This window comes from Pinus tabuliformis, chromosome 4_1 (genome assembly GCF_031772625.1).
Source record: "Pinus tabuliformis cultivar Carrire ecotype Pingquan chromosome 4_1, CPIR1, whole genome shotgun sequence".
In the NCBI taxonomy this organism is placed as follows: Eukaryota; Viridiplantae; Streptophyta; class Pinopsida; order Pinales; family Pinaceae; genus Pinus; species Pinus tabuliformis.
In genome coordinates, this window is record NC_142303.1 from 688,817,390 (window position 1) to 688,829,665 (window position 12,276).

Below are 12,276 nucleotides of genomic sequence, written 5' to 3' on the forward strand. Positions count from 1 at the left end.
AATAAAGAAATAATGGATGGCGTGGAAGCTAAGATGGAATCTAAGATGGATGGTTTAGAATCAAAACTGAAGGGAAACATTGAATATTTGAAGAAAGACATGGAAGGTTTGAAAGAAGGTTTGGCCAAATTGCTACAAGAAATGCTTCCTAATAGAGAAAAGGTAGTAGAGGAAACTCATGATGAGAACAAAAGAAAAGTTAATCATGATTTCGTAGAATCTAGCATTGGATTGAAGACTCACCATGTTCCAAAGATCTATATGAGGAATTTTGATGGTAAGGATCCCGTAACATGGATACTACAGATGGAGCAATATTTCGATCTCCATAATGTGCAAAACGCACAAAAGTTACACATTGCAACTTTATATTTCGAACCCAATCAGTTTTTATGGTATTGATGGCTTTTCTCTCGTAAAAAAATTGTCACTTGGTTAATTTTTATGGAGGAAATGATAGCAGATTATGAGGATAAAAAAAGCAACACCTTCTTTAGCCAATTGATAAATCTCAAACAGAAGGGTTCAATGGTGGAGCACATTGAGGACTTCTAAAAATTGAATATAAGTGTAAAATATATTTCATAGGAGCATAGGAATGATGTGCTCATAGGAGCTTTATAGGATAATATCCAACATGAGCATTGGATAAGCCATTCAGATTGACATGAAAATTTGAAAGAAAAATTATGGCAACACGGAAGCCTACCACTCACAACTATAAAGATGGAAGTGTTTCTTCCCCTAGCCTTCCACAACCTACAAGCTTGACACCGCAACAATTGGAATAAAAAAGAGAAAAAGGGCTTTGTTACAATTGTGATAGAAAATACACTAAAGGTCATAAGTGTGCTGAGAAGAAATTATTTTACATAGATTGTGAAGACGAGGAAGAAAAGGAATAAGAAACGTCAAAAGAAGAGGATATACACCAAGAAACAACCCTAGAGAAAAAATAAATGAATCCAACCATATCTTTTAATGCATTGGCAAGAATTACCACTCCTCAAACCCTCAAGATAGAAGGACATAGCAATAAGAAAAAGGTAATAATGTTGATTGATTCAGGAAGTACCCATAATTTTATTCATTGTAAGATAGCCAAGGAATTGAATTGCTTCCTATGTCTAGCACCTGAGTGTCAAGTGATGGTTGCAAATGGAGAAACCACAAATTTCTCTAGAAAGTGCCATAATATCAAGCTATCCATGGGAGACTATGTATTGAATAGTTTAATGCTTTCCATTCCAATGGGTGGTGTTGATGTTGTACTAGGATTCCAATGGCTACAATCTTTGGGTACGATAGCTTTTACTTTTCAAGAACATTTCTTGAATTGTTTTAGGGAAGGAAAGGAAGTTGAATTAAGGGGTAGCACAGGGAAACCGTGACATATAATCAAATCTAACAACATGACAAAGCTTCTAAAGAAAGAACAACGGGGTGTAATTGCATAATTATGTTTACTAGAGGTTCCCACATCGAAATCATCTATTTCTCTAGATCTCCAAAAAAAATTGGACAATCGTTCCAAGGTATTTGAGACTCCCAAAGGCCTCCCACCTATTTGTGATCATCGTGCTATTCATTTGATTCCAGGAACTATTCCTCCAAACATCACGCCTTATAAAAATCCATATGCCCAAAAGAGTGAAATTGAACGTATAATCCAACTTAGTCAAAGTTATTTCTCTGCTCTAGTAATAATGGTGCAGAAGAAGGATGGATCATGATGCATGTGTCCAGATTATAGGGAGGTAAACAAGCTCACCATTAAAGATAAATTTCCCATTCCTATCGTTGATGAATTATTGGATGAATTACATCGAGAAATTTACTTCACCAAGTTGGATCTTCGTTCAATATATCATCAAATCATAATGAAGACTAAAGAAATTCTGAAAAAGAAACATTTAGAACTCATGAGGGTCATTATGAATTTTTGGTCATGCCTTTTGGCCTTACCAATGCACCTTCTACATTTCAAGGTTTGATGAATTCCATTTTCAAACACTTCCTTAGAAAATTTTTGTTACTATTTTTTTGATGATATACTAATCTACAGTAAGTCTTGGAAGGATCATTTCAACATGTTGACAGGGTGCTCAAATTATTGGAGGAGAAACAATTATATGAAAAAGCCTCCAAATGTTTCTATGGAGTACAAGTGGTGGAATATCTGAGTCATATCGTATCTCATGAAGGTGTTAAGATAGACCCTAGAAAAATTAAATCCATTAAAGAATGGAAAATACCCACATCCATAAAGCATCTGTGAGGATTTCTCTAGTCGACAGAGTATTGTTGCAAGTTTTTTAATAATTATGGGAGAATAGTATCACCTCTAACAACATTATTGAAGAACGTTGCATTTTCTTGGACTCTAGAAGCAACGAAGGCCTTTGAACATCTTAAAGAAGCAATGTGCCAAGCACCGGTCTTATCTACGCCAAACTTCACAAAAACCTTTATTGTGGAACGTGATACCCTAGGAAATGGAAATGGTGTTGTTTTAATGCAAGAAGGAAGACCCAATTTTTTCGAAAGTCATCTAATCAAATGAAAGTATTTACACAAAGCTATTTATGAGAAGGAAATGCTGGCAATACTACATGTACTTAAGAAATGGCGACCTTACCTAATGGGAAGACACTTCAAGGTAAAAACAGATCATGATAGTCTTAAATACTTTTTAGAACAAGGATTATCATCAGAAGAGAAACAAAAATGGGTCACAAAGATGTTGGGTTATGACTTTGAAATCATCTACAAAAAAGGGAAGCAAAATGTTGTTGCAAATACACTCTCAAGAAAGGACAAGGATGTGGAATCATTGTTTTATGCCATTTTTCTTATCCAACCAAATTGGATAGAAGAAGCAAGGGATGAATGGAAGAATGACGAAGAAGTGTGGGAACTCATTGAAAAGTTTCAGCAAGATCCAAGTACATCTGATACATTTAACTAGAAAAATAATTCGTTATGGTACAAAGATCGCTTATACCTCTATAAGATTTCCCAACTCAAACAAAATATTCTTCTGGAATTGCACACCTCTCCCTTAGGAGGGCACTCAGGAGTTTTAAAAACATACCACAAGGTTAAGAAGATTTTTTTTTTTTGGGTGGCCTTAAATATGATATTCAAAAGTTTATGGCGGAATGTTTGGTTTGCCAAAAAAATAAAGTTGAGATAATTAAGACCCTAGGTCTGTTACAACCTTTATCCATTCCAAGTCAATGATGGGAGGAGGTTTCAATGGATTTTATCACAGGTTTACCCAAGTTTGAAGGAAAGAGTGTCATCATGATGGTAGTTGATAGACTTACTAAGTATGCACACTTTTGTGCATTATCTCATCCATTTAAAGCCAATGCAGTTGCTACTACATTTATGGAAACAATTCAAAAGCTATATGGAAACCCAAAGATTTTTGTAAGCAACAAAGATCCTATTTGCACTGGAAATTTTTGGACAATTTTTTTTCTTGTCTGGGTACTCAATTAGCTCATAGATCATCTTTTCATCCCCAATCTGATGGTAAAACTGAGATAGTGAAAAAATGTTTAGAAGGATATCTTTGTTGCTTTGTATCTGATAAACAAACACAATGGTTCAAGTGGTTTCCTCTAGCTGAATGGAGGTATAACACTTCCTTCCATACTGCAACAAAAATGACCCCATTTATGGCACTTTATGGATATCATCCACCATCCGTCACATCATCTTTAAGAGAAAATTCTAAGGTTCAAGTAGTGGAAGATCACATTGAGCATCAATAACAAATGCTCCAACTCTTAAAGTATAACCTCACTTAAGCCCAGAATAGAATGAAAAAACATGCAAATAAACATTGCAGCAAAAGACAATCCCATTAATGAACCTCAGACATATCATGTGCATTCATGTCATATTAAACAATACCCTTAATTGGACTACATAACTGAAAATACCTCTAAAAATCAAATTATCTAACCCCCTACCAATACAAACCCAATACACCTTACCAATTTAAAAAAACCCCTACTTTCACTAGATATTGTAGGTATCCCTTTTTTCATTAACATTTTTTATACCCCTTTAATTTTTTCATTAAATTTGAACTCCATTTTTAATTCGTGCCAATATAAAAACCCTTTACCCCTATATATCCCCCAATATATTATGTCATTTTTTCCTCAATAAATATCCCCCAATATGATTGTATGTGATATGGTATTGCTCCCCCAGTGAATCCCCTGTGCCTCTAGGGTGGAAAGTTGCCAATAAGCCATGAGTTATTTGTTGCAATATAAGTGGTGGATACTATATATATATATGTTTTTTTATAACCAAAATCCAAGAAAATGGGGGGAAGTCCTCAGGCTTGACTTGGTGACCTCCCCATTGACAAAGACCTCTATGTAAATTCCAATCATATGTTTGAACACCAACCAAAAACAAACCACCCAATCACATATTATTGGTTGAACGACAACCATGTGGGTCAAAGTTATACATGGTGTATAATATGGTTTGGTGGGTTAACAAATAAATGGTTATATAAATAATAACCAACACACCGAATTTTATATATATATATATATATATATATATAGTCATAATGGAGGGATCGCAACCTCCATGTGCTCGAACCTATGCCTCCATATCCCCCACAATATATATACAAAACACTTTTCCAATGTGCCACAAGGTTATGGTATTAGAAAAAAGGTCGAGCCCTTTGGTTTTGTAGCATGTTTATCACTATTTTTGTGATAATACATCAGGGAAAATTTTAAGGATGAAAGTTTATCATAAAGTTTAGAAACCTTGGCAAATCTTACTAATCCCTAATATACAAATTGTAAAAGTTGTACTAATATTTTGTAGAAATATTTAGATTTCCAATGATTTTATATTAGTTGATATAATATTTTGGCGATTTTTAAGGTAAAATAATTGTGTACTATAAAATTTGGGAAAATCATTTAAAAAAAAATGGAAATTGGCAAACTTTTTTTTGGAAAATGCAAGGAAAATTAGCACATCTGCAAATATTAGCCCCTAAAATTTACCCTATAATACATATATTTTGTACCCTTTTGGAGATTTGAGAAAGGATATTTTTTGTGAGGGGTTATTTTAGGCTTTTCGGAAAGCTACAGAATAGAGAGTCAACTTTGGATATTAGGGAGTTGATGTAATTTGAGTCATTTTGCATAATAATTGAAGACATCACTCCATTAGAAGTAGACCCAAAGATTTATGCCACATTGGGTGAATTATATTATCAATCTCTTCATGTTATTTTATTTTATCTACAGTCGTTTATTTCTATTATAGTTTTTTTAATATCTTTTTTTCAAGCTCTATATTTCACATTTTGTTTAAGCCTAATAAATCGTAGGCTTGCAATAAAATATCCTGATCAAGTCTGGTATCAAAGCTTAAATGAGATAGTTTTATTTGGGCTTTAGTGTGAATGATTACTAGGTCTAAGCTTAAGAAGGGAGAAAGTGAACTTAAAGCTTATAATCTCGAAGTCAATTTGAGGATCTTCACACAAAGGGGAGATATGGCTTCACAAATATGAGAGAATCCTTTTAACTATGAGTCATATTTTTTCGAGGAATTCAATATGTCGTAGTCAAATGTGGAAGAGCTACATAAAGAAAGAGGATTTCAAAAAGAAGAAGGCACTAGTTAAGTAAAAAGCAAGGGTGATCATCCCCCTCTTCCTCTATTTTCTCCTCCTCCTTTGAAACCTCCCTCTCCTCCTCATTCTTCACATCCATCTTCTCCATGTAATTCTCCACCACCATATCCTCATAAGAAATTTCTTCAAGGAAGACATTGTTGAAGTTGGATGTTAAGTTCAATTTACCATTATATATTGATGAGCTTAATGCAAAAATATTTGATAATTTAATTTGATAAATATAAGTTTACTACCATATTCATCATATTGATGAAGAAGAGGTAAAGATTTAATTGGCCTCTCTTTGGCTTGAAGGTAGAATGCTAGGTTGGTGGAAAAGAAAACTTCGAGGTAGAAAAAATAGTAGTAATCTCCTTTATTCATGATTGTAATTCATTAATGCATTAAAGAAGAAGTTTTACGCATATTATTATAGTCATAAAGCAATTATGGAATGATTAAATTTGAGGAAAGGAAAAGGAAAAAGCATGAAAAGTTGTACTAAATAATTTAGGAAGAAAGTGTTAGCTTTAAATATTCCATTAGATTCTTCAGAGATGCTTTTCAAATACATTGGTGCATTGCATAGTTATATTTTCCACACACTTATTTTATTTGATCCTACTAATTTGGATGAATTATGTGTCTAGGATACTCATATTGAGTCTAGGGGAAAGAGTGTGAAAAATCATTTTACGAAGAAGGAACCATCCAAGTTTTCTGAAGGAAAATTTAAAGGAAAAAGGAAAAGAAAGAAAGTTGCAACAATGAATCAAGAGGAGAATAAGATGAAGTTCTCCCATTGTAAAAAGGAAAGGCATGATGATGCTCATTGTTAGAATCTTCATCCTAAACTAAGGCCTAAGAGGTTTGGAGGAAAAGTAAAGCAAAATATTGTTGCAGCAGTGGAACAAGATTTGAGTTTTGATCTAGGGGATGAAACTCAGGTCACAACTATTGGAGTGCAAGCTAAAAAATCTTCTCATGCTATTTCTAGTTCTTGTATTATATCTCCTAGTTTCGAAAGCAAAAGAAGTGAGTTTTTTCATGCAAGGGTGATTATGAAGCATACGAAAGTAGATACTCTTTTTGATATTTGTTCCCAAGTGAATTTAGTATCTAAAGTGATTGTTAAGAAGCTAGGATTATAAGAAACACCTCACAAGAAACCTTATCCTCTCAGTTGGTTTTGTGATAATGCGAATTTGCAAGTGACCAAGCAATATAAACTTACATTTGATATCACTTTGAAATTCATTAACGAGGATGAAATAGAAGAGGTTATTCATGATATTTGTGGAATTGTATTGGGAAGCCCTTATTTGTATGAAAATAAATTCGTATCCCTTATGAAAGAGAACATATATCACCTCACCAAGGATGAGGTTGAGTATATTGTAAGGGCAAACATCATGAAGACTAACTTATCACTTGTTATTGCGGGGAAAATGAAGAGGTTCATAAATGCTAGAAGGAATTTTGTACTTCTAGTTGTGAAAGAAAAGGAAGTTGAACAATATGATGATTTTGAGGATTTTTATCCTTCTCATAAGGATGAATTAGTTAAACTCATTTCTAATTAAGATAATATTTTTCTAGGAGCCTAAAGGATTTCCTCCTAAAATGGAGATTCATGATTAAATTCAACTGCAAGAAAGTGTCCCAATTCTTAATGTTAAAATGTACATGATGTACATGATTGAGAATGCAGATATTAAGAGTCAAGTCCAAGAATTGCTTGAAAACATAGTCATCTGGCTTAGTTCCTCTCATGTGGATCTCCTATTGTGATGGTATTGAAGAAGGATGGTACCTAGAGAATGTGCATTGACTTTTGCGTGCTAAATTAGATCACAGTAAAGATTCAATACACTCTTCCTCATATCGATGAGTTTTTAGATCAATTGAAAGATGAAATTTACCTTACCAAGTTGGAATTGCAAAGTGGTTATCATAAAATTCATTTAGAACATCCAAATGGTGCATCAAGCACTAAAGGAAAATTTGGAGAAGAGTAAAGGCTAGTACAAGGCTAGGCATGATAAACATAGAATGGATCATCACTTTCAAGTTGGTGATCAAGTTTTACTAGATATAAGAAACGATAGGTTCATAGGGGAACGTAAGAAGCTCGAGCTAATTCGATATGGCCCATTTACTATTTTGGAGAAGATTGGCACTAATTCTCTTTGGTTATATTTATCACCGTATTTGCATGTGTATTTAGTTGTGAATGTGGAGAAATTGAAATTGTATGAACCTCTGACGATCATAGTTCAATATGAGAGTATTTACTTTCCTTTCATTGATGAATTTTCTCACGAGTATCTGAATAAGTTGTAGGAATATGTCATTCTAGATAAGAAGATGAGGACCTCATGTCGAGGAAATGTGGAATATATTCATGTGGTTCTTAAGGGAATGAATCCAAGAAAATCTCAAGGGATCGAGATAGGGAAAGTGAGGGATAAATACCCTCACCTATTTGTTGAGTAATTTACCTTTTGATGGTCCAGAAGGTTCCTAGTATGGAGGATTGATCCAAGAGGATCCAAAAATGCCTAAAATTTGAAGTCCCCAAAATTCAATATAAATAGCGTTGTGTTGAAGAGCTCAATGAGAAAATTCAAATGCAACTTGAATTGCATCTAATGGAGTCCGTATGAAGAATTTATGACAACTTGAAGATTTTGACCAACAAGCATAAAGTCAAACTTGTTAGGACACATAGTAGAATCTAGATGTGACACGTGGAAGTGTAGATAGGGTGACGTTGAATTATTTGAGGGCGATGTGGAAATTATGTGGCATTGAGTTGGAAGATTAGGTGGTCCAATGAGAGACTTCCATGTGGTGCCTCATAATGCCAAAAATTGGTTCAACAGAATGACACCAATAGGATTCAAATGTGAAACCTCAACAGTCTCCACCAATGAAACACAAAATTCTATTGCAATATAAATGATAGATACTATATATATGTTTTTCTTGTAACCAAATTCCAAATAAGAGGGGGGGGGGGGCATAGGCTTTACCCAAAGACCTCCCTATTTCATGAGAACTCTACATAACTACCAAACATATGTCTGACCACCCGCTAATAACAAACAATGTGATCACATATTATTGGTTGAACTAAAAGAATGTGAGTTGAAGTCATACATGGTATATAGTATGGTTCAATTTGTTAAAACATAAATGGTTAAATAAATAATAACTAACATGCCAAAGTATTAATGTGTGTTTGTGTATATATATATATATATATTGTTACAGTGGAGGGCCTGCAACATCCGTGAGCTTGACCCTGAGGCTGCAGACCCCCCACGCTATATATACAAAAAAAATTCCAATGCACCACAGGGTTATGGTATTAAGAAAATGTCTAAGTCCTTTAGCTTTGTAGCATGTTAATCATTGTTTTTGTGATAATACATATAGTTTTTTCCCTTTTGGAGAGCTAAGAAAGGAAAGTTTTTGGGAGGGATTCTTTGAGGCTTTTTGTAAAGTTGCATAATAGATATCCAACTTTAGAGATTTGGGTTTTGATATAATTTGAGTAATTTTGCATCATAATTGAAGAGGCCATTCCACTAGAAGTGGACCCAAAGTGTAGCCCACATTGGATAACTCTATTATCAATATGCTTTCATTATTTTGTTTTATCTACAATAGTTTATTTCTATTATAGTCGTTTTAATAGATTTTTTTCAAGCTTGGTATTTCACATTCTATTTTAATACATATAAATGATAATATTGCAATAACAAATCTTGATCACAATAGTGAAGATGTTGACATGGTACTTGGAAGGTAGATATTCAAATGAGAATAACTTTGTTTCCAAAAATTATATTGAGATGAAATGTATACCCTTGGAAAGATCAAAATGAGTAGAAGACAATGGTAGTCTTAGAAATTATTTGTAAGATAGTTAAAGGATGAGGAATCTTTGACAATCCCATTTTCATAAAGTAACCTTGTAGGTTGAGTCTGAGTATGATGTATCCCTAATCAGGTTTTAAGGGGTTGGGCACATTACAAATGTTATTAGGGTGAAGGTCCAATACTTGGACTGAATGGAATCAGTAGAGATAAAAATATTAGAGCTAAGGTTAATCACTTGGATTGAATGTGCCCAAAAGAGATAAAATTATTAAATTTGTTGTTCAAGTACCAGGACTAAATGACCAGAGTTGCACCACATAGATGAATTTGGACCTCTGATGCCATAGTAATATCAAAGCATACTTCAAAAAATGGACTTGGAGGTGCCAAAGATAGAACATAGAGACAAAATTTCCAAAGTAGTGGAGCATATGTAAATCACAATGAAAATGTTCCATAAAAAAGAGTACAGTAGTGAGCCTACATGGTATGGGAACCAAAATTGTTGAATGTAACAGAATGGATATATACACCCAAAAATTATATCAAAACAATGTCATATGCTTCATGACATGCATAATATATCTTTATGAATAGATTGAGGCATGACTATTTAAGAGGAGAGGAATGAACAAATTCAATGAAATGTTGATTTCAAAAGTTGTGAAGGATATACTTAGGATGCTAACTAGATTTTACCTGAACAATTCAATTGAATGATTATTGTAGAAGTGCATAGCCAAATTATGCATCTATAATTGTGAGGAGGAATCTACCAACTTATCTCTTTCTTTTTTGAATGTTTTCCTCGAGATTTGAAAATTTTGATATATGATAATAAATTAAGAGCATGGGCATGATAAAATTGCAAGATATTAAATAGCTAAGAATGCATATGCACTAATAAGAAATAATAAAATTGTATGCAAGGTGCATATAGTCATGTTGGATGCATACAATAATGAATGAGAATATGTATTTCATGAATGGAGATTTGAAATAATTTGTTGTCATTACAAACCATGGTTAATTATGAACATGTGATCATGAATAAGTTGACCATATGGCTAGAGAAGCTAATGAGGATGTTGAATATAGTCCTGTGGAGAGAAGGTTATGAATAGAAAAAGTATTGATTAAGAGGTTCATAAAGAGGAAAGTAATAATACCAATTGATTAGTTAGCATTTGGTAACTATTGACAGTTATGCAGGTATGGTTTTCATACGTTCATAGTATTAAGAAGAAACCAAGAATTTCCTTCATGAAAATATTATTAGCAATGAGATGAATGCATGAATGGTAAGTCAAGAGATGCTATTGGATATGTAATAATTAATATTAATATTCACATGATAATTCCATGCTACTTGGAATAAATGATTTCTTACTATTTTCTACCATATGGATGAGGGAAAAAGGTCATGAGACATGCCACTTGAATAACCGCAATATCTCCTAATATTGGATTTAAATAGACTAAAATGAATGATGAGAAAAAGTGTAGGAAACACACAAGCATGTCAATGTGCATGATTGAGGCTTTGTTTGAATGCATGGTTGAATGCAGAGATGAAATGGATAGCCTGAAATGATAGAATTGGTACTAACATGTGAAACTAATATCTTCCCAAGGGTTGTTGGATATTGCAACTAGGGAGAGTTGCATGTTGAAGTAGTCACGTATGGATGGACTATAAGAAAACTTTGATTGGTGGAGTTGAGTTACAAAACAATGAAAAAAACAACTAATTATTTTGACGCTATTAGATTAGATCAGATCTATTCGTTAAATCTAGTTGAAGATGATTAATATGTTGGATACTACTCTTGCCTTATGAAGTGTCTTCGTTATGTGTCCCAAATATCCGCTGAATTGAAGAGGAAATTTCAAGCCTCATTGACAGTAATTGATCAAGAAAATGGAGCATTATCACTATGAATTCCAAGCTACACAAAAAAATCAGAAGGGGAAAACAATTGACGCTCCTCCTTGCTAATGTTTTATGACAGATAAAAGACTTAAAATGTAAGATTATATAACCTTGAGAATGATTATTTGATATTTTTATGTCTAAAAGATAGTGAGAATGAGTGAATTCAATTGGGTGCACAATTATAAAATCATATGGTGCAAGTTTTAATTGATTTTACTACTCAATGATGTGTGAATGAAATTGTGAATCAAGAAAACATGTAATTCGTCATTAAAAATTTGAGATTAAATACCATTTATTGAAGTGGGATTTGAGACAAGGAAGTGCATTTATCCATAGAACAAAATTGAGGAAAATGACAAGAGAATGCAAGGCTAAAGGATGCCAATAGAATCCTTGAGAAATCATCAACTGAGCATGCATAGTAGTGGCAATGATGTAAGTATCAAAATATACCATACTAAAATAGTTGGTAAGTTGAAGGATTTTGGTAAGAATTCCTTCACATTGAGTTTGTATTTTTTCATATATTTTCAATTGAATGTGTGAAATTCCTAAGAGGGGTATGGTTAAGGAAAAATGTTGCTAGAAGATTTCATAAAGATCCTAGAAATATGAGTGAGATATTCTAATGTATAGTAGTTGGATAAGTGAGTAATACATACTATAGTGGATAATGCATTAAAGGAATACATGGATACGAATAATGTTCAAAGTGATAGTAGGGCACATGAATAGGAATTTTTGAAATGGATAAGATACATTAAATGAA